The sequence below is a fragment of the Brienomyrus brachyistius genome, chromosome 5 (assembly GCF_023856365.1).
Source record: "Brienomyrus brachyistius isolate T26 chromosome 5, BBRACH_0.4, whole genome shotgun sequence".
Classification (NCBI taxonomy): domain Eukaryota; kingdom Metazoa; phylum Chordata; class Actinopteri; order Osteoglossiformes; family Mormyridae; genus Brienomyrus; species Brienomyrus brachyistius.
This window is the reverse complement of record NC_064537.1, coordinates 16,594,215-16,617,084: the sequence shown is the minus strand read 5'-3', so window position 1 is coordinate 16,617,084 and position 22,870 is coordinate 16,594,215. Positions and strand designations below refer to the sequence as shown.

Below are 22,870 nucleotides of genomic sequence, written 5' to 3'. Positions count from 1 at the left end.
CACTATCACTCTGTCCCTGTCCTGGAAATGCACAGTTTAAAATGAACGAATGGCGATTGCCTTCCTCTGGATTGGTAGTGAAACATGTGTTTCATCAGTATGCAAAGCAGACACACTGCAGTCTAGGAATTATTTTTATTGGGAACTTGTCGATTTTGTAACAGAAAACTCCTGGCTAAGATTCATGGAGTTCTTGCTCACAGTGTATTAACTACTGTCAGTAATTGAACGAATTATGCCTTACTGGTTTTGGTGTCTTACACGAAACCAGAGAAACGCAAAATGTGGTTGAACCCTGAAATATTCATGTAATCTTCAATTAAACAATTATTTCGAGAGAAGATTCGAAACGCGTCAGTTCCTCCAACGGCGTGCTCGTACATTCAGTTAGTGTCTCACCACCTGACGCTGCTGCTTTGTAAATGCTGCTGATAATTTTATACTGGCAAATTCAAGCCAAGTTAGTCATCGGGCGGCAGCGTTTGACTTAAATTAAGCGTCAACGACGGAGTGTAAATTAATATCAGGTAATGATTTCTGCGGTAAAATCCTGCTTTTTTCTGCATCATTGTAATATAGTATTTAAAGCATTTTAAAAACGACCCCTCTTTGTTCTGCAAGCTGAAAATATGCCACTAGATCTGTACATGTAGCTATTCTTTCCAGCCCTGTCATGTGAACAACCCCATTTTTCATAAAATAGCTGAGGTCAGTCCTAAAGCCGAAAGAACACAGTAGCTGGAACGGGTCACGCTGTCATCGCCCCGCATACCAGCCATGCGCCAGAATTTGAGACATGAAGATATATATCACTTATAGAAACGAGTGAACTGCTTTCCATTTAGAAAAAAAACTCCAGTTGCAAATTAGTTAGAAAGCTAGTTGGCGTCGAGGCACAGAATTAGATTTCCCCTTTTTGATCGCTATGACTTTTGTCCACCCTTTTGAATTTGTTTGGCACATTAGCTCCCCAGCGAGAATGCACGATAAGGAAATTGGCTAGCATGCAGATATAAACTAGCATAAAAATTACAAAACGCTCGGCTGTTTTGAAAGTAGGCTACCCTCCGTATTAAATTACAGTGAATATAATTTTACCTATATCGAGTGGATAATTCTGGTTTAAAATGTTTCTAGAATTATCCAAGGATGAATGCCTATTAATAATTACTCTATATGCCTAACTCCGAAAAAAATACAGCAAATATTTTCGTACAAATGTGTGACCAATATTGAGTGAATAAAACACATGATTTTTACTTTTTGAGTAGAGGAGCTTCTAGAATTGGATATAACTAATTGGAAAATTACAAAACTACTGTGCTGACCTCACCTGTACTAGGAAGACTACAAATTCCCAATGTGTGGTTGACTTAATCACGCTGCATGATATATAGCTTTCAGTATATAATTAGATGTTCACGTTAAATGCTGCGTTATATTGTGTTTATGTGTATATGAATATCGAATGAAAGTTAAATGGCAATGAATCACGAGGCTGACCGAAGCATGTCCCAGGTGAGGCCAATACACCACCTTTATGCCCCCTTCATCCCGCTTAAAAATCGCAGCATTAACACAAGCCGCGCGGACTCTGCCCCCTGTTGAATAATTCCACGCAGTGCGCGGCGCCGACCAGCGCGTACACCCACCCTCATGAATAATGGAGCAGCGACGCGCCGAGCTCCGCTCGCTGGCTGTGTAGCGGAGGTGGCGATAGGCGTGCTCGGGCTGCGGACCGCGTCTCACTGGCAGGAGACCCTGCTTTTTGTTATGAATCGGCGCACACTGTCTGTCCTGCACGTCCGGGGGTCCGGGGACTGACGCTGTAGACGGGGCCCGGCTCACCTTTCAACGCGCGGCATCTGTTTAACAAAAAAAAAGACCTCGCATATGTTGTCACACGCCGCAAACAAAGACCGCTGGCTGGGCTGATAGAGGACACGGAGAGAGAGGGAGAGAGAGAGAGAGGGGGGAGAGAGAGAGACACGGGGAAAGAGGGGAGATAGTTGGGCGCTCTTGTGATATAATTACAGCTGAGAAGAAGCGAAAAGTCAAGATCGATCGTGCAGAATACGGTAGAAGACCGCTCCTGCATTGGCTGAACGGAGCACAAGCAAGGAAGAGGTAGGGTCTGCCAAAAATACGTGGATGCACAGGGCTTAGCGTTTCCTAGCCTTTATTTACACAAATGCCATAAACACCTCCGAAACCGCAAAGGCTCTTATCAGGCTTCATTTCCATCGCTTGCTCAACGAAACCCACAAAACGTGTTGGCCTACTTTTAAGAGACATTATTTCTGTGACTAGCTAGGCATTTCTTACTGACATTATTTTTTCTCTTACGGACATGGTGTAATTTTCTTTTCTATCGCTTGATTAATTAGATTGCTCTTCATATGTACGCTATGAAGTCACCGTCAAGCACGGCACTGACATTATTGTTTCCATTATGATTTTATTCATCCTGTAGTCGGGCTTCAGGTGGCCATCACGGTGAATTGCATGTCCGTCCTAATACCCATGTAACCCTAATAAATGTGGGACTGCAGGTATTGCGAATTATTCAGTATCACGGATATCAGTTCACGCGTCTGTTGCAATCCGGTGTGTAACGTTGCTGAAAATACCTGCGATGAATAATAAGAATAAACTTAACGGCATTCAGTTCAGGTTTCCGTGTGGGTATGGTGATCACAGCCTGTAAACAGTAGATTACAGGAGGTGTGCTGTGCCCCTTTTCCACCATACGGTAACCATATGGCAAATGCACGGCTAACCGCGCCGATAAAAGACAATCGGATTAAATATTCATTATGATAATACCGGCTATCTGATGACAAACGGGCACTCACGTCCGGCCGTATTAAGCGGGCATTTAAGTAGTTGCGGGAACGTGTGAAGCGTTTCGGGTGATTTTAAAGATGCGTCCTACTAATTGTGAAGTACAGTAAGACGTGCATATGTGGATACCATGCATTGAATGTTTACGGGGCGCCCTTTGGGTAGTACGCTGACTGGATCAAGTGAGGGGTGCAGTAATTTTCCCTTTAAAAGGAAATGATACGGTGCATTGCATAATTCACCGCCTCCTGTGCCCAAGGAGGCAGTGGGACCGGTGCGTGGCGCCCTCGGCAGCCCATCGCTCCGGCCATTGAAGGTCGTTGTCTGCATGATGCCGGAGTTGACGCCTTTCGCAACACGCGGTGTCAGTCAATTTAATCCTGCATTATTTCACTGCGACAGGGTGTTGGAAAGCCGTATTGATTGAAGTCGAAATAATGCACGCAAGGTGTTTGGGGGATTACAGTCGATGCACGGTGAAATGTGAACAAGTCGTGAATACTGCTGGGGAGTAATCGACGCATTAAGGCATTTGTAGGAAGGGCCGTAGAAAATGGAACCAGGTAGACAGTATGTTACGGGTATTAGAGGGGATATTCTAGGGAAGAAAGCGCCTGATCCGTGGCTTCTCGCCGACCGTAACATTTATGATCTAATTAGTATTACTGACTGCAGCTTGCAGTGGATGCGGCAGCACGTCTGCTGTTATCTAAATGTCGACCGATTTTGTGGTTAAAATGCAGCTGACATTCTATGACAGGGGGTCCAAAAGCAATACATATATAGATATAGTGCCTTCTTGCTTGGTGTTCTTCTGGTGTTCTTTTTATGAGTGTTCCCTCCCCACCCCCGTGCTGCTGTGCTCTACAGTTTTACGTTTTTCTCAGGATTTGGGCCTTTGAATGGACAGCCGGTGCAAATAGGCTGAGTGGTGATACCTGGGCTGTAGTTTATGTGCAGTGGTGTCCCATCAATTATAGGGCAGGGTTATTGCGGCATAGCTGCAGTGGGGTGGTGGTGGGGGGTGGGGGGCGGTCAGCCAGCCATGCTGCCTCAGCACACGTGCTTTCCGAAGACCCCAGAGGCTCCTGCGCCTGCTCTCCCCCCGTCCTCCGGGAGGCGCTGTCTCTGTTGCGTGACTGGCTTCTCTGTTATTGTATTACAAGTACGTGTGTAATCAGCGTTTGTATCCCTAACATGTTTTCTGTCTCATATTCAGACTCCCACGGCCCTTGACATTGCCTTCCTGTTGGGCCCATTCGGTGTAGTCAGTTTGCAGGGATGCTCTACACCCACGGCAGACGCTCACCTTCTTGTTAATGGCGTGAGGGTATCACGGCTGGCTGTGCGGAGAAAAGCCTGGAAGGCTGGCTTACTAAGATATGCCGCTGGTGGGGGGGGGGGGGGTTTCTAAGGCGCAGCCATTGAACAACTAGATAACTTGCTTTGAGTGCTGAATGGCAGTTTTAATGGTTAATTCCGATATTCCCTACACACGTACCACGGCAGTGATGTTTGTGTCTGTTTCATTGTTTTACAAATTCAGAGGACTGGCTCATATGGTTGCCCACTTTGGTCATGCGCAGTGCGTCCAGAGCTGCGTGGACATAAATTTGGAGCGTAGCAGGTGTCTATCCGCGGAAGCGCGCAATGATGTCAAACGTCATAAACGTTCGAGCAGACATGCGTGCAGAAGAGTACGAACCAGCCTTTAGATAATAAAAGCCGGTTTATTGAAATGTGTAGTGTGTGTCCACGGGCTATCGGCATAGAGATAAACGCAGTGGTTGTTAATCACGAGTCTGGCTCATTACGGTTGTCGTTGTAGTACCTTTAACTCCAGGTCAGTCATGTCCTCCCATCTTTCATGGCTTCGTGTGCAGTGTAGGGTCACCGAGAGCCTGCAGCTGTCCCGGGAAGCACGGGGCATGAGGTAGGCAGCACCCTGCTTATGATATCCGTCCATAACCAATCACACGTTCACACACGTGGACACATGCTAAGGGCGATATAGAGATGCCACTTCGACTCACTGCATGCATTTGGATTATGGGACGGAACCTTTTAGGGAACCTGTTTATCGGGGGGAGAACCGCTTGCTGTGAGGCTGCTACATCGGCTGGGCCGGTCACTGCCAATCTTACATTAAACTGCAGAAATCTTACAGTCTTTCATGGTGAACCTTTCATTCATTGGCACATCAAATCAATGCATCTCCACTACAAATCCTGACAGTCCACACCTGGATGCAGGGGCAGAGAACTTCAGGGCCATGAACTATGATATAGATCCGAATCACTATGTGCCCTCATGTTTATCGCGCTGTGGGCTTGGAGGACCGGTACCTGCGTCAGCGTTGCTCTGGGAGGATCTCTCGTGCTCCCGAAGAGGACGGAAGCCGTTTATCAAAAGCCACACTCGCTGTTTTTTCCTCTGCCTACGCCCGACCAAAGGTGGCCTGCGGGTGTTTGCGGACGCCACTCCCAGCCATGGGAGCAAAGGTGACGAAGACTGTCTGTTATAACTATAGTAGGTTGGTGATCCATATAGTAGTCCTGCTTGGCAGTAGTCAGTTTGCTTGTGTCGGCCGGTCAGGGGCCGTGTAGCGTTTTTGTCACGGCTGACTGCTCGAGACGGGTGGTGAAGAATCCTCGGAGCACAGTGGGACCTGATCTGTGCGTCGTGACTCGTGTAACGTGTTCGTTCGCACCTGTTGACGGTGACTGAGGAGGTGGTGTTACGTGGCAGCCAGCTTCACGGGTGGGGGGGGGGGGGGGGGGTAATGACCCCTGTCTGGGTGTCGTCTTAAGACATCCGAGGGACGCCCTAACAGAGTCAATGCTGTCAGGCTTCCTCGATAATGTTTACGCCGCGTGCCCTCGAGCTGTGCCCTCACCAGACGCGTCGGATGTGGAATTTTGAAACTTGAGTCTTCTTACAGTTTTGCTCTAAGGTAATATTCCTCACCGAATTGCAAGCTGGTAGAGATATGAAGTTCACCGCAACCGGTTTTGCCCGTTGGAAAGTCGACGCGTCTCACCTTCACCTGACTGCGTGTACGCCGGCTGTCTATATATGGAATGTGACAGCGCAGCCCAGCACTCTGCGAGCCCAGGGCTTTCTGCGTGTCTGGTGACCCAGGCACAGGGGGCCCCTGTGACTTTCTCTCTCCTCCGGTACGACCTGGATCCTGTCTGTAACTTTCTTGGTCATTTTTGTAACATTTTACACTAAGGAGCATGAAAATGCCACATTCGCTTATGTGCTGCAGTGCCGCTGGCGATGGCTGCCAGTGGTCTCTCATTAATGCGGCCATATAAACGCTGGGAAGATGCGATTCACGTGCTTTAGCGTCAACGCTGCAGGCCACAGGGAGGGCGATCGTGCTGATTGGATGTGGCCACGCTCAACAGCATGAAAGTGGATTGTATTAATGACCCTGTTGGAATGTGTTTCTTATTTGCTACATTTGGTCTCCATGTGAGGCTTCAGCCGCAACCTGCTTTTTTAACAGAGCCTTTCCTGCGAAGCGCCCTGTAATTAATAGGTTTTTGTTGTTTTTCTCCTGCAGCTGCAGGGGATTATGGGTAGGGAGGAATTCTTCGGGCTGTGATGAGGGAAGTCAGCCGTCGTCTTCTCACATGTACCTGGCTGACTTGGTTATAGTAATATGCGAGTAATCACCCCCCTCCCGCCCACCCACCACCCCCATACCAGGAGGTGTTTTCCCCCTTCTGAGGTTTGTGGTTTGTCTGTGTTGCCTTTTGGAGGGCACAGCACTTTCATGTATGCCACTGGACAGGAGTGCCCCTCGCGTTTGTCCTGCGTGTCCTACTCCTTCGTTAGGAGGAGAGAGGGATTATCCCCCCCAACCCTCACCCCCACTCCTCTCCTGACAGTAGTTTAGCATCAGGTCACCTTTGTCATATGCAAGTTGAGCTGAGCGTGGCCATGTTATCCGCAGACACGTGGGCTATAACCATATGCCGGCGGAGCCGCTAACCCCCCCGCCCTGGGCAGCTTAGCACCCCTCCCCCACCAGGCTTCCTTAAATGACCGGATCTCTGGATCCCCCCTCCGCCATATCACCTACTTTCAGCGGCTTGCCATACTGGACATATAACCCCCATGGAGAAAAAGCACTTATCTCTCAAATCTGCTGTGCTTGCATTTTTTTCTGTCTGAGACAGAAGTGACCATCTGTTACTTTTTTCCCCCCTCCCCCCGTTTTGGAGATTCCCCCCCACAACCCACGTGCTGGTGACGTGTTTCCTGTCGTTCCGCTTATCACGCACTGCTGCCAGTAGGACATGGAGGCAGCTCCGTCTCAGAACCGTTTGCCGCAGGTTCTGGGTTCGTCATGAACACCGGCGCCAGTTCAAAGCAGACCAGCTTTTCTGTATTATGGTCCCACTATCTCGTTTCTGATGGTGTGTATTCAGGGAGGGGGCGAGTCACAGCGCACCTTCTGGCCCTTATCAAGCGGTGCTGGGCGGAGCATGCTGAGCCCCCAGGTGTGAAGCTGTACTAGATCATGATTTGGGCCCACCTTATCTCCTGTGCTGCTCATACCCCCCCTCCCCCCCTGGATTTGGCCCCCCAGGGCAGCGCTCTGGTGACGTAGCCAGTGCGCGTTACTGTCGCTAACTGCGCTTGTCTGAGATGATCCATTTCTAAGGCCGGCTTCTGAGAACCACGGGCTCACCGGCAATCCTCTGTGGGCAGGAGCCTCCCGTAATCGCCAGAGCTCCTGGGAAAGTCGCTGTTTTCACTCGTCCTGTGGCTCCTGGCCAAAAGTGACTTCATTCTTGCTCTTAGCGGATGTCTGCCTGACGCTCCTGACAGAGGATTACCCAGGTGTGCCGTCACGCATCGTCGTTCAGCAGCAGTAACGTGACCTCGGCAGGCTGTACAGGTAGGAGAGTTAAAAGAGCGAGACTGCATGCCTGTCCCAGGGCTCCCACACTGCATTCGTGGTCTTCAATTGGTGCGTTAGCAAACTGAACGTTTTCATAAAAATGTAACTGCAGACGGAGTGGGAGGTGAAGCTCAGGTTCCTCCGGGGTCCCGTCGCCATGTCGGATGTGGGGAAGCTGGCTTTGCTGCAGTCTTTCTGGGAAGGTTTGGTCCGGCTGATGGTCCATGGAGTAGGAACAATCTGCTAGCAGCGATCAACCATAAACGCAATGTGTTTTGTTCTCGGGACGTGTTTGTCGAGCTTGTAAAAGAGACAGATTTGCACAGAAATGGCTTTTTCGAAAATCCCGCTGATTTGGACTCTGCGTGTTTATTTGGTTAAGTGTGGTATAGTAGGAGGTGAGGTGCTGGCTCTTCTGGATAGGCATTCAGAAGCAAAGGGATTTGGGCTATCGGCTGCAGTAACAGCCTGCTTTTAAAAGAAAAATAGCAATGAAATGGAGAAATAAATGAATAAATGAAGTAACACAAACGTGAAGGTCCTTCTCTCCCAGCCCTCTCTTGCAGTGCTGTGCTACACGCATCCTTTCCTGTTCGTCTCTGTCCGCCATCTTCCATGGAGGGTGAAGTCCTGCTTTCTGCAGTATAGAACTCTCTGGGTTTATTTTTTAACCCGACATATAATACATCCTGTTCTGTTTTCTAGACTTACACCGTATATCGAGCATTTTACCGCCGTACCTCAGTGTATTCCATTAGCTGAAGAGTTCACCGGCTTTAAGGCCGCAATGCTTGACTGACCGCTGCGGTGTGCGTGCCGCAGTGACTGGGGCGGAGGCATGCAGCCAGGCAGAACAGTGGGATCATTATGGTCTGGGTGTGACCGTGGCGTGAGTTCTCGCATTCTGCGCGGCCCACCCGTGTCATGCGGCCTGCCCAGGCATGGATGCGGGAGTATCAGTGCGATACAGAGCCATTATCCCGCCCTGGTGCTGAAAACAAACGGGCCACAAAATGCCCATTTGGTCCTCGGTGTCGTCGTTAACATCCAGCTGCTTCAGAGCTGTAGGTGACCTCTGCTGAATCTCATCCATCCCGAAAAAGCACGAGTTTTCTCTGCAAAAATAACGGCGTTCTCCGATTGGTGCTCCTGAGGGGTGGCGGGAAGGGATGTTCCCATTGCCGTCTGGACAGGAGTGGTGACCCAGGAGAGCTGTAGAGGGTGTGCTTATCAGCGAAGGGCTCCCTGGGCGGGGCGCCCTGGGCACGGTGCAGGTTTTCCTGGTATTCAAAGAAGGATTTTCCCAAATGCTTAAACGGAACTTTTCCGACTGTACACCATAGCTTCACATCTCGCAGGGCTGTGAAAATGATCAGTGCCTTTGGAACGATGGCCAGCCCTCTTATTCGATGGCTAAAAGCTGCTCTGGTATTCTCTTTTGAGCGCTCTCCTGGTTCTTGGAGAGAGAGGAGGAAGCGGAACAGTGAACGTGGAGGACGTGACCTTTGCCCGTTCAGCGTGGATGGGGAGATTGGCATCCTGTCCAGGATGCCGACTGCCTCATACTCAGTGTTTCCAGGGATGATGGTTGGATGCATGGAAGGCTGGATGGAGAGGCCTGGGCTGATCGGCTGTCCTGCATGCCTGCCTCCCGAGGTTTTCCTGCATTTGAGGCTTTCCTGTCCTGGACCAGTGTGGACCCCCTAAGCTCCACCCTTGCAGCCTACATTCCCCCAAACTTTTCATGTTTCGTACATGAATTTTAAGTACAACGTTGGCATTTTCCCCAGGAATTCCGCTCCAGTGTCGTCATTTTGTGCTCAACTTGAGAGTTTTCGGTGCCAGGCACCGGATCAGAATCGTCCGTCGTTTTTCTCACCGATTTCCAGCTCCCTTGCTTCCTGTCATGCTCAGCTCTCATTTAATTCAGTTTTGTTAGCTTAACAATGCACTATATCTAGGTAATCCGCTTCATTTGGGGTCTTTTCCTCCCGGCAGTGTTTTTAGCTGTATTGTTTCTCTGTGGTGCTGGTCTGACGACGACCACCTGTCATCGGCAGGGCTGTATCAGTCGTTTTGGCTTCCTGCTAATTTTTATCGTTAACGATCTCTGGCTGCTTATGGGGTGAACTGTCATTCCCTAATCTTCAATATGGCTACATGCTCTGTTGGATCACCAGCTGGGGGGGGGTTACTTGCAACAGGCTCCAAGGATTAGAGATGTGCAGGATGACGTTTAAATAATTTGCTTCCCTTTGGGGTCCTCAAGGTGACAGTATTGTAGGCTCCAGTGCATGTGTGCGTGTGTGCGTGTGTGTGTGCGTGTGCGTGTGCGTTTGTGTGTGCGTGTGTGTGTGTGTGTGTGTGTGCGTGTGCGTGTGCGTTTGTGTGTGCGTGTGTGTGTGTGTGTGTGTGTGTGTGTGTGTGTGTGTGTGCGTGTGCGTGTGCGTGTGCGTGTGCGTTTGTGTGTGCGTGTGTGTGTGTGTGTGTGTGTGCGTGTGCGTGTGCGTTTGTGTGTGCGTGTGTGTGTGTGTGTGTGTGTGTGTGTGCGTGTGTGTGTGCGTGTGCGTTTGTGTGTGCGTGTGTGTGTGTGTGTGTGTGCGTGTGCTCTGTCACTGGGGTGACACTGACCAGATGTCCTCCAAGGGCTCCTAGTTTAAGCCTTAATTCCTCACAGTGGTCCGGGCTGATTTTTTTCTGGCTGGCCCGTCTGACAATTAACCCTCCCCCCCCCACAGCTGACGATTTCAAAAATGTCACTTTATGTTATTTCACTGAATAAATCACGTGTTGGTCGGGGGGGACGTGGTTTGCTTGGAGGCACTTGCTGTATTATGTGCTTCTATACACATACATTTTAGTCTGCAGTTTGTGCTCTGAGAGGAAAAAAAGAAACATTCATGATATAGTCAGGAAGTTATGTACCTTTGTGTTAAGAGTCTTTCTTACCAGTCGCACCTAACATCTGTGCTTTCTCAGCAGATAACTGCGTCTGCTTAGGCTCTTCCTGCGGGTGAACGTCACTGGGGACTGTGTCTGCCGTTCCAGCCCTGGCAATCGCCCGTTTTCGCAAGGCACAGTCGTGCTGTGTAGGTTCCGGAATCTCCAGGCATATATTTGCATGACATTTTCTAGGTTTTTGCCATCACTTCGGGTCTGTGTCTGTGTATTTTTACCCAGTGACATCAGATGGGGAGGTGGGCAAAAAGCTGCATACTCTGTGGCCTGGAATGAAGTGTGCTTGTCATGAGCAATAAGATGAACCATCAGATTTGTTTTTTGGGGAGAGTGGGGGGTTTTCACACATGAGAGAACCTCTGGGAGAGCAGTGTAATCTGGGTGTTTCTGTGTACACACACAGAGTGAGAGAGAGACCCGCACACAGAGCCCCAGAAGGGGAGAGAGACCCGCACGCGGGGACTGAGAGGGTGAGAGAGACCCGCACGCGGGGCCCCAGAGGGGGAGAGAGACCCGCACGTTGGGCCCCAGAGGGGGAGAGAGACCCGCACGCGGGGCCCCAGAGGGGGAGAGAGACCCGCACGCGGGGACCGAGAGGGGGAGAGAGACCCGCACGCGGGGACCGAGAGGGGGAGAGAGACCCGCACGCGGGGCCCCAGAGGGGGAGAGAGACCCGCACGCGGCGCCCCAGAGGGGGAGAGAGACCCGCACGCGGCGCCCCAGAGGGGGAGAGAGACCCGCACGCGGGGCCCCAGAGGGGGAGAGAGACCCGCACGCGGGGCCCCAGAGGGGGAGAGAGACCCGCACGCGGGGCCCCAGAGGGGGAGAGAGACCCGCACGCGGGGAACCAGAGGGGGAGAGAGACCCGGAACACAGCGTACCTGGGAGGGGAGAGAGACCTGCACATTGGGGTCTGGAGGGTGAGATATCCAGCCGAGTGCATCGGCTCCCATCGGCTGACGATGACCACTTCCTGCTCCCAAATAGAGTCTCTTCTTGAGGCTCTGTAGGCAAGTCTGATCCTACACTGTTCGTTGGTGATGCCGACGTGTCACCCGGTGGCGGCAGGGTGGGGAGGAGGGGACCGTGACGGGGATGCGTCTGTGCACGGTAAAGGAGCGGCCTGCCCCAACCTGCATGGGACTGGCGTCGGAGGGACAGCCGCATTCTGGCAGCAATGGCGGGGGGAGGGGCTGGGCAGTTTAAGTACTTCACTGTACAAATTTCAAATCGTCTCTCAGAAATGGGCTCCTCTCTGTCAGCCAGAGACTCCTGCACAAATGGCTGCATTTGTTTCCTGTTTTCCTATCCTGTTCTGTACTTTTTAGATCCTACCTGCTAAAAGGGAAATGGCGTAGAGATCGGGGTGTTTTTGTACCGCTTTTCACGGCGATGTTTTGGCATGGCTGCCTCCCGCTTCAGGATAAAGGCACCTGCACTCTTCTCAAACATGTTCCGCTTCTCCCTTTTCATTTGTCAGAAGTATATCTAGTATTAGGATGAACGACGGGAAAACTCTGAGCCGCGATCCTGCTTCTGAGGTACTCGCCTCTCCGAGGGTCTTGAATCGGAGGGTTGTTTTAAATGAAGCTTCGGGGAATTCTGAGCAGATGGTGGGTCGAAGGAAAGCCTGAGAAGTGCTTGTCATGTATATGAGCAGCCTACCTGCTTAACCGGTTATTGGTATCTGGACAGGGGAATTCTAAGTATTTCTTAGCCGAAAGTAGTAATAATAATAATAATAATTTTCCTGTGGGGAGATTCTCTTGTCGCCTACCCCATCTGGCTCTCCATGACACATGGACACGTATGTAGATGAGGGCAGTGAAGGGCAGCCACCCGCAACGGTGCCCATGGAGCTGGGGGTTAAAGAGCTCACTGAAGGGCCACAGATGTGGATATCCTGACGAAGTTAGGCACGAAGCAACGTAAAATTAAAAAGCCACATCTTAATGAAATATGTAGCTGTATGTCCTGAAGCTGGGCAGTCAGCCTCCTGTCTGTATGCTAATCACCCCTGAAGCTGGCCGGTCTTTATCATGCTATGAAGGTAACATGCTGTGACGTCATCCCGACCAGCCTTCCTTTCCACTGATTGGACGGGTTTGCTACCATTGCGGGTTAAGGAGACGTGCAGCGGCATGAGAACATGGGTCTGATGCCAGCGCTGGCTCTCATCCGAGTCTCTGGGGTGTGTGAATGTGCTCGGTTCCCTCTGCGGAGCCGACTGGCGGCCCACCTGCGGATGCTCTCGCCGCCGCCTGCTCCCCCGGCCCCCTTTGGAGTGTGTCGCGGGGCTCCGTGGCTCGCAGAGGCATGCCAGGACCCAGAAGCAGACGGCTGTCTTTTTCCCCCTCTACCTGGGGTCGCTCTCTGTGCCTAGCCAACCTCGTCTTCTCAAGGAGGCGGATTTAGCCAGCATCGGTGACCGCAGTTGACAGAAATGCGGAGAAATGAAAGGACCCCGTTTTCCCGGGCCTCCCTGTACCGTAACCTTGGATCCTGTGGTCTACGGTGGTCACACTGCAGGAGAGAGAGAAAGAGGCATTGAGCGCTGCAGCCCCACGCCGATGGACGTGCCTCATATTTACTGGCCTTCAGATACTCTCAGAGCCTGCTGTCCTCATCCACTGTCCTTATCCACAGCGGCTCCTGTGGCTGCCCCCCCTCCACACACCCCTCCACTCAGTGTTTTTGACTGCTCTATAATATTCCCCCCGCCCGATATTTTCTGGAATAAGGATAAACAGATGTAACGGCTCTGAGGCTTTTGTGAAAGAGCTTTTGTTCAGTGGATGGCGATCGGCCTCCCAGATCTGACTCCCACATCAGTGATGGGGGGGGCCGAAGGGGTGGGTGGGAGAGGAGCTCGTGCTTCGGCAGTGAGCATCTCGTGCTGACATTAGTATGCATTCTACAATCTGGGGTAATTAACCCTCCCCCCCCCACACCCCACCCATAATTTGCAATTCTAGTGATGCAGATCCAGGGGAGAACAATGACTCTCCTCTGTCAGATTCTACGTCCGTTTCTGAGGTTTTGTTTTGGTTTGGAGGTCTTTGCTGACTAGGGATGGGTGCGGGGGAGGAGATGTCAGTGGTGACCTCGCCCTGGATTTGACTGCAGCAGGCAGGTGGGCCTCAGCGGAATCCTGGCTGAGGGGGGATGGGCCATGCCGACCCCAGCTTTCCCACATTCCTGACCCCGACTAAGGCGCTCAGGCCGCGGACACTCCCAAAGCCACGTGCTTCTCAAGAGCTCTGTTGTCGGATGCCGTTCCGGGGACTGGAGGGACACCAGGGGGCGTCGGCTCTCAGACACACACCCCTATGCCTGGCCGCGAGTCCGGCGGATCCCAGTGACATTCCGAACGTGTGGGATCTGAGAGGGGTGTCGCAGAAATACCACAGACATTCGGTGCAATTTGAATCTCTGTCATAGTTCTGCTCGGGGAACTCAAGATGGTTATTAAGATTAAATGAATGGGGTTCAAATGAAATGAAGATGGGATGAAAGGCAGAGGGAAATGTCTTTGTGATTAGTTTGTGCGAGGAATAGCAGGAGCAGGTTCTGTTTGCCGCTTTGCCCTCTCCTCTTCGTCCACACCCATGGCTGCCGGCCCTTTCTGATCGGACCTCCTCTGTCTGGTGAGTCCAAGTGATGTGGGGACACGGGCCTCGCTCCTGACTCCTGTGTTTCATCCTCGTTCACACTTAACCCCCACGCCGGTGCGTTGTATAAATACCACCCGAAAGCAGAGATGGATGCCGGACTTGGGGAGTAGGGGGACCCGTCTCCCACTGGGGTGACACTGGGCTTCAGCAACCTTCAGCATCATCCATTGCAGCTCTGTATGCTTTAGTCTATATTTGTTGTACTGAGCACTTTTCATGGCGTACCGGGACATGCTGTTGTCATCTTTGGCCTGATCTGAGACTTCCAGCTTTCAGCTCTCTGCCGGGCCGCAGGTCGTGTTCAGACGTGCAGTTCTGATGTGGCAGCCCCTGATTGGTTAAATCAGGAGGCACCCTGGACAGGAAGCCAGGCATCACAGGGCACACGTGCCCACAGACACGGAATCACACGCTACAGGCGTGTTAGAGGTACCATTTCATCTAGAGCATGTAGTTTTTTTTTTTTGACTGCGGGAGAAATCCTGCTTGAATACAGGGATCACATATATAATCAGGAAAAACTTGACACAGAGCCTGGAGCATTAATTGAACCTTCAGCCCTGAAGGTGTGAGGCTGCTGAACCTGTGTGTCATGCTTTACACTGAAAAAGTATTTTTTTTTTTGCATATATACTTTTTTTTGGTTTGTCAGATGGGACCTGTAGTTTTAAGTAATACAGAAAAGTTTTCTGTTTGCGGTCTGCATCCCAGCACCTTATTTACCTCCCTGGGATGACAGCGTGTTATAAAATAGGTGCCGTAACAGTTTTTCATGGAACATGAAGTACAAGAGCAATCTTATATAAGAGAATGTTAAAGGAGTCAGATTCCGCAGAACTGAATGTTTACTCTTGGTAAGTGAAGTGTCTATCCCACAGGCTGCCTGAAATGGGTACATGGAGCAGGGCCAGCCTCCTAACACCAGCGTGAGAGTCAGGCTGCAGAAAGGCTTCATTGTACTACTGCTGTATGTCTGTGTATGGGCTTTATGGCTGTGTGTACCTGAATAAGGTAACTGTAATGTATCTGTGTGTGTTTATATCTGCCTAATATCGATACAGAGGCTGTTCTGTGGGACAGCAGAGGGTCATAATGTTTCCCGAAAACTCCCCTTTAGTTTTTAAGTAATGTGATAGTTGAGCCTTGCTTGCGAGTTTAATAATAACATTCTGCATCAGTAACTGCGTAATTCTTGTGATTTGTAACACTGGTGAGGGACTGGATCACTCCGGGTGTCCTTATTGCCGGATGCTGGCCGGCCCAGGCTCCGTTCGGCCTTGCCCTGGGTGCAGGCTTTGTGGAAACATGGAAACATGTCCCCTTTATTGTCAGGCTTCGCGGGCCCTAATCTTCCAGTTTAGCTTCAGGGCAATCAGGACAATGAAACAGGAAGAGAGCAGCCCCCTCCCCTCAGTGAGAGGGAAACAGTGAGATTTGTTTTCAGGGCTGTTTGACGGGGGAGCACTCTTTCAAGGTCAGGGTCACTTGACCACACCCCAGGAGAGCCCAAGGTGGGGTCAGTCCTTCATGCATACCTAATAAGCTCCTAATTGAAATCCAGCAGACACCCCCCCCCCCCATCCCCCACTCCCCCAGCTCTGTCCGGTGTCTCTCTCGCTGACTCCCAGGGAAGTCACCTTCATCATCTGTCCCAGTGAAATCCAGAGATGTCTTGGTCCTGGTCACAGAGAGTGTGGGAACTCCCCCTTACCCCTCCCCCCCATGCAGATACAGGGATAGCATGCAGTGTGCATGTATCCAGCCACATGCGGGCTGCTGTTTATTTTGGGTGCCCACTTTGTGGCCTGGTGTCCGGTGTGGATATTAATCTCCGTGCTAAATGATTCTCCAGCTGGATGCCTGCTGAGCTGCAGTCTGACAGCAGCAGATGCTTTTGTTTCATCTCATCCTCATGCAAAACCCATTCGTTGCAGGTCTGACATGTACAGCTTCGTACAGCAACGAGGGGGGGGTTATGGGTTGTTGGCTGGAGCAGAAGTGGCCTTGCATTTCCTGCTCTGGTGTGATGGCGCGTGTGGGGCTCCGTACCCTGAATGGGCAGATTTTTCGCGTAGCTCTCCCATGGCGAAAGGTGCAGGGGGAGGGGGGATAGGCTGGCCCTTCTTTACACCCCCCCCCCATCCATTTTTACCTGATTGTCAGTGACTAGGACTCATTTTGTTGGCTTTTTTGGAATCCATGAGTCAGAACAGGTGTGGAGAGTCAAGACCGGGAGTCACAGGCATGTAGGTAGCATCCCAGCTCCATGCCCCTCTCCTGCTGCCTGCTGTGATTGGCCGGCCCACCCACCGCACAGGTGGCAGCCAATAAGGAGACTCCGTTCCAGTTCGTGCTGGAGCTTCTCGAGTGATGCGGGCCGGTGTGGGGAACCCAGGAACCCGCAGCGCGTCCGCGTTGCGATGCCCGTGATTCCTGCGCCGCCCTTCGCTTTGCATTCCCGAGAAGCCCGGACGGTTTTTCATGTTTGTCCTGGTGGGCGTGAAGTGATTGTTTGTAAATTGCTGCGGGTAGGAGCATGGTCTCCCTCCCTGTCACGCCTCCTGGCCTTGGCTCTGTGCCAGGGTGGTGATAAAGGAGTTTGGGGCTCTCTGAGGAGCTGGACAAAACACGCGCTCCTGTCTGCCCCCTCCCCCGCCCCATGGGGAGTGGGCCTGACCTCCGTTAATGTAGCGTGAAACAGTACATTTTGGCGCGCTTCCTCGTAGCTTTGTTGGTTTATGGCTTCAAAAGAGGAAGTACAAAGCTGCCATAGTGGCTCATGGGTGGTACTTTGCACCCCCCCCCCCCCCCCCCCACCTTCCTATTGGGCATGTTTATATCCTGGCCTGGGTGTCCCCTACATGGTGCGTGGTGCTTACTGCCATGGATAAGCGTTTTGGGAAAATGCATAACCTCCGCATAGCTGTTGTTTTGCAGTATTTTTTTTCTCCGTTGAATGAAACCGGATTTTGTTCAACACAGACGTAGGTTAATGCACGTAAGTGTGTGTTAAAGCTGTGTTCAGACAATGCATTACTGGGTGATGCTTATTAGGCCAGCAAATGGTTGCTCTTTTGGATGGCCCTGTCATTTTTAAAAATTACAGGTAGCTTTAATGGGATTTTCCTTGACCTCCGAGTTTCCAGTTCAGTGAACGAATTTAACGGGAAGGTTCGTTTTTTATCCCAAGTGGACGTTTTTTTTTTTAGCCAGGCACGGAATGAACGTGTGGATCCCCCAGAACAGATGTACAGGGTGTTCTGAAATAATGCATGCAGATTACAGAGCACAGAAGCAGTCCTCACTGCGCCTTAGTCACAAGGTTTATCGTCTTTGTGTTTCTAAGCACCACTCAGTTTTGTGTTTTTTTTTTTTTTCTTTTTTTTTTTCCAGACATGTTTCTCAGACAGTCAGGCGGTGTCACTACAGCTGTGTGCTGCAACAGAAATGGAGACGCCACCTTGTCGACCATTATCTTGCCTGAATGTCGGATGTCTCCCTGCAGACTGATTTTCAGTTGGATCTCCTCCCGGGTCGGGCCGCTCTGCCCAGCTGGGCTCTGAGAGACGTGTGTCGCCACCTCCAGGGCCCTTGACCTCTGACCTGGGGCTGCATGCACGCCTGGCTGCTGTTCCCAGGGGCAGCCTGTGAAATTCCAATTTTTCCCCAGCCTTCCCCGCTGTGTAATTGATATAATGAGAGGGAATTTGGGAGAGGCTAATTTTAAACGGGGCTGCACGCCCACCCTCCTGGGGAAGACCTTAATCTCATTGTCCCTGACTTGTTTGGCTTATTGCTGCTTCCTGGCTTCTGGATCTCTCAAATTCCCTCTGCATTAGTAATAATGTAGGTAGGGAGAGAATGTCATGTCACACACACACTCACACGCCGCCTTTAGTTGTCTTTTTACAGGAACGGCTTCTGTCGATTTCTTTTGCAGTTTCATTTTGCATTATTGTTGTGCCTTGGGTTCGCTGCAGCCTGTCTAAACAGCTCTGGCCCCAGAGCATTAATGCAGTGTTTACAGATTGCAACGGACGTGTTTGACTCGTGATAAGAGGGGGGAGTATGCCACCCCCCTGCATGTCATTTATTGATGGAGCGTGAGGGAGTTTTCCCATGCGGGCCACCTGACCCCACACACCTGGCCCCACCTCTGTAATCCGCAGGAAGGGGGTGCATTCAGACATGCTGATGGTGTCTGTGCCCCCCCCAAGAGAACAAATAATGGCTGATGCTGCTTGAACAAAGTTGTTTGTTTTAAAATGATGGGACCTTATTTTTAATTCTAATTTTAATTTTAATTTCTGAATTTCTGGTTTTCTGAAACTGTCCCAAAACGCGGCTGCCCCCCCAGTCCCCCTTTACAGCGCATGTTTCCTTTGCTGCTCTACTCCTTGCCTGGGTCTGCAGCGTGCAGCATCGCTGCCATGCACTCTGGCTCCGTCTCCATCACACTCCCAACAAAGATGGCCGCTCCTTACAGCTGTTTTCCTGTTTTCCAGCCTGCTGCTTTCAGTTATCTCCTTTCAGTTGTGAGATGTTATCTCTGAAATCAGGCAGCTGTTCTCAAAAGAAAAAAAAATCAAAAGAAGGATGCGCTGGTGTCCTCTTTCTTGTCCGGGGGGCCTCCTGTATTGTGTACCATGTGTTTTGTGGGGATTATCAGGACAGGAGCATATCCGAGCTCCCGCGCGACTTCTGAAGATCACGGCAATGACGGAGTTGCTTTGCTGTGTGTGTGGCGGCTGGTCCTGTGCTGCGAGGGCGGTTACTTTTCAAAAAAACTGCTGTGCACCTGGAAAACCAGGCAAGGGGATTTGTGTAAATTTCTTTAAATGAATTATTAAAGATATGTATTCGAGCAGGTGGTTAAGAACAATAGGAATTGTTAAAGCGATTTGCCATTTAAATTTCTCGGCGTTCAAATTCAAATTCCAGCGCGCTCTGCAAAATGTGTTGGTAGGAGATGCTGAGGGATGACTGGCATGGCTGGCATTGTACTTGGAACGGGGCCTTGATGGAAACACATTTAAAGTATGCAAGCGATTTCAAACGACGAGGTAAGAATGTGCCCCCCCCCCACCGCCTCTGGCGGCCTGATTGGCATTTGTTGGGGTGCATAGTCACCAGGCACAGATTACTCTCACGCTGTCAGTATTTGCTAATGTTAAGTGGTGTCTGGTGCCTTAAGGCTGCAGTCTGCAGATCCTCCTCCCTTCAGTGACAGTCTGAGAGTGTCCATCAGTGTGGTGCTGAGATGCAGACCCCACCCCACTCCCAAGTCCCCAGGCCCTCGCTGGGGAATACACGGAGCGGCTAAATTAAATTTGTCTGAGAACAAGCACCACAATAGCAGGGAGGGTGGGGGAAGTGTGAGCTGGATGTAGGTACCCCTCCCCTGTTCCCTCTCCCCCCAGTCTGTCTGAACTGGGTATTAGGACTTTTTCTGCTGTAATACCCTGCTGGCAGCCGCACACACTGCCCCACAAAGGCACATGCCATTTGACAGGAACTCTGACATCAGCAGTGTTTACGTGTCCTTGGTGTAACCTCACGTCCATCCCTTTGTTTTTACCCTGCACATCAGACACCAGAGAGAGCCTCTTTTAGAGGTATCAGAAAACTGGTGTTACTGGGGAGAGCTTCTTTTAGAGGTATCAGAAAACTGGTGTCACTGGGGAGAGCCTCTTTTAGAGGTATCAGAAAACTGGTGTCACTGGGGAGAGCCTCTTTTAGAGGTATCAGAAAACTGGTGTCACTGGAGAGAGCCTCTTTTAGAGGTATCAGAAAATTGGTGTCACTGGAGAGAGCCTTTTTTTAGAGGGATCAGAAAACTGGTGTCACTGGAGAGAGCCTCTTTTAGAGGTATAAAGCTGGTGTCACCGGAGAGAGCCTTTTTTTTAGAGGTATCAGAAAACTAGTGTCACTGGAGAGAGCCTCTTTTAGAGGTATAAAGCTGGTGTCACTGGAGAGAGCCTCTTTTAGAGGTATCAGAAAACTGGTGTCACTGGAGAGAGCCTTTTTATAGAGGTATCAGAAAACTGGTGTCACTGGAGAGAGCCTCTTTTAGAGGTATAAAGCTGGTGTCACTGGAGAGAGCCTTTTTTAGAGGTATCAGAAAGCTGGTGTCACTGGAGAGAGCCATTTTTAGAGGTATCAGAAAGATGGTGTCACTGGAGAGAGCCTCTTTTAGAGGTATCAGAAAGCTGGTGTCACTGGAGAGAGCCATTTTTAGAGGTATCAGAAAGATGGTGTCACTGGAGAGAGCCTGTTTTAGAGGTATCAGAAAGATGGTGTCACTGGAGAGAGCCTCTTTTAGATGTAACAGAAATATGGTAAGACATCCTCAGGACATCCTCCAGTGCTTGTCTTTATGTCACACTCCTTATAAACTCTTTTTAGTGACATTTTGAAACCCAGCTTTTGTCTTGCACGCTGCTGTCAACAGGCGCCGGCAAATTCGAGGCTGTGTGCCGTATAACTAAACAGTTAATCGCACAGCTGCTGCCCGCTGATTGTTTTGTGGGTGTCTCCGTTTGGCCCCCGGGAATAACCGAATGCTCTCGTTTCGCAGCAGCAGATCTCTTCCGGGGTTTTGCTTTGTGGCTGAGTCCCTGTGGCTCACAACCCACGTGAGCACCCACGCCGTACAACACTGAACGGAACGACGGCAAACAAATGTGGCGATGGACTGAAGAGGATCTCGGGGTGTCTGGCTTGGGACACCAGGGAATCGGGCCTGGCGGAGGGTCTGGCTTAAGCCTCATCGAAGGGAATTAAGGAAGCCCCGGGCAGCACCTTGTTCCATTGTAATGAAATTCTAGCACGTGGTAGCCTGGGTGGGAGGGGTATAGGGGGGGACACACTCCTGTGGGCTAGTTAGCGTGGAAATCCCTGCCCTCCCATCCCTAATCCCCACATAAGGAGGTAGGAGCCATGCAGGCATCTGTCGCAGACTACAGGCCTGCAAGTGCTCGTTGGCTGGTTTAGTGGACACTGCCTCCAGGTGTTTGGTGCTGGTTCTGGTTCTGGTTTTGCCTGTGCTCCACTGTCTTTGTTTGGGGGGGTGTGCTGATACATGCCCGTGTCCATCTGTCTTGAAATCTCCATGCTTGAAATTTTTTGATGCACAGCACGTGTTTTTACTCCTTCCTGCTTTTTGTGATCCGGTATTGATTTCGGCAGAAGGTCGATTGCCAAAAAGCATCAGGTGCTCGCTGGGAAATGCTCCGATGTTCACAAAACACGTTCCGAAAGGTAATCTAGTTCCTCCACAAAGCCTGGCGATGACGTCAGCGATGCAGCTGTTAGGAGAGAGGAGGAAGTCTGGCCGGCGGTGACCAGGACAGAGCCTCTCTGCGGACAATGTCCCCCTTTTGTTCTTGCCCCTGGGGCGCTGGCTGTCCGTGCTGTCAGGACTCTTATGAAACTCCCCGGGTATAAAAGCAGGCCTGTTTGGAGCGGCAAGCGACTTTAATGTGCAGATTTGCATGTATCACGTCACTGGCTGGCTGATGAGCAGTTTCTTCCAGGCAATCTGAGGAGGAGTGAACGGGCCCTTGATCGAGAGCCTCGCTTTCAGTCGGCTGTCTTCAATTTGATTGGCTGCCGCTAGTGGCAGGTTGTTTGTCGGATTGTGAGAAAATCTGCACGTTGTCCAGACTGTGACCCAGAGTGCCTGTTTTGTTTATTTACTTGATCATTTTATTATACCTTTGGCTTCTCATGGAAGAACGTTAAGGGAGCAGCTTTCTCACCCTCTTGGCCACGTGGGCACTTTCTGAGATGTGTGGTAATGCCCATCATGGCAGCCGCCTTCAGATATAGCCATGTTATAATTTTTGTGGTGTGGTTTTTATTTTGATGCAGTTCAAACAGAGCAGAATAAGGGTTTCAAGGGGTTGAGCCCTGATGTTTTCTGTTTAGCAGAATAACTACTGAAAGGTGGAAGTGGAAAGGAACCACATGGACTCTCCTCACACGCACACACATGTGTGAAGGCCCCCTAAGATCACCTGCAGACCTTTAGAACATTGTTAGTGGCCAGGAACCTTTGATCGGAATTGAAGCAATGTAGTACTTGTCATAGGTGCTGAGCAGCCACGTTGGACTGGAGTTCCACCCGCTGTGCAAATGAAGTGTCTCTTCTAACCGACCTTCGTTTTTTGATGAGCGGGAGACCTAATGTAGACACCTCCGTTAATGACATTTGGCCCTAAGGCTGTGTGCTTGTTTAACAGCCGTATTTGGTTTCACTGTTATTCAAACAGTGCTGAAATTGCCTCTGGAGCGGCTCCTAGCCTTCCACCTCATTTTCCGATAATTTTGTGTTATCTTAGTTGAACCTACTAAATTGACAGCAGTGGTTCTAACCTACCGTGGTTGTAAACACCTCAAAACAGCTGTACAGAGAACTGGAGTGTAGCACCTGTACTGTCTTAGCACGCATCGCATCGATGCTCGTTGGCCTTGG

General features: G+C 50.7%; 1 protein-coding gene across 4 annotated transcripts in view; it reads left to right on the top strand.

Moving 5' to 3' along the window:
- Positions 1-1,690: 1,690 nt before the first annotated feature.
- The window catches only part of tanc2b (tetratricopeptide repeat, ankyrin repeat and coiled-coil containing 2b), a 165,196-nt gene continuing 144,016 nt past the window's right edge, over positions 1,691-22,870 (top strand). For all 4 annotated transcript variants that reach the window (XM_049015377.1, XM_049015376.1, XM_049015375.1 and 1 more), the window contains exon 1: positions 1,691-2,127. The gene's annotated coding sequence lies outside the window, so the exon portion shown is untranslated. The remainder of the gene's footprint in view (positions 2,128-22,870) is intronic.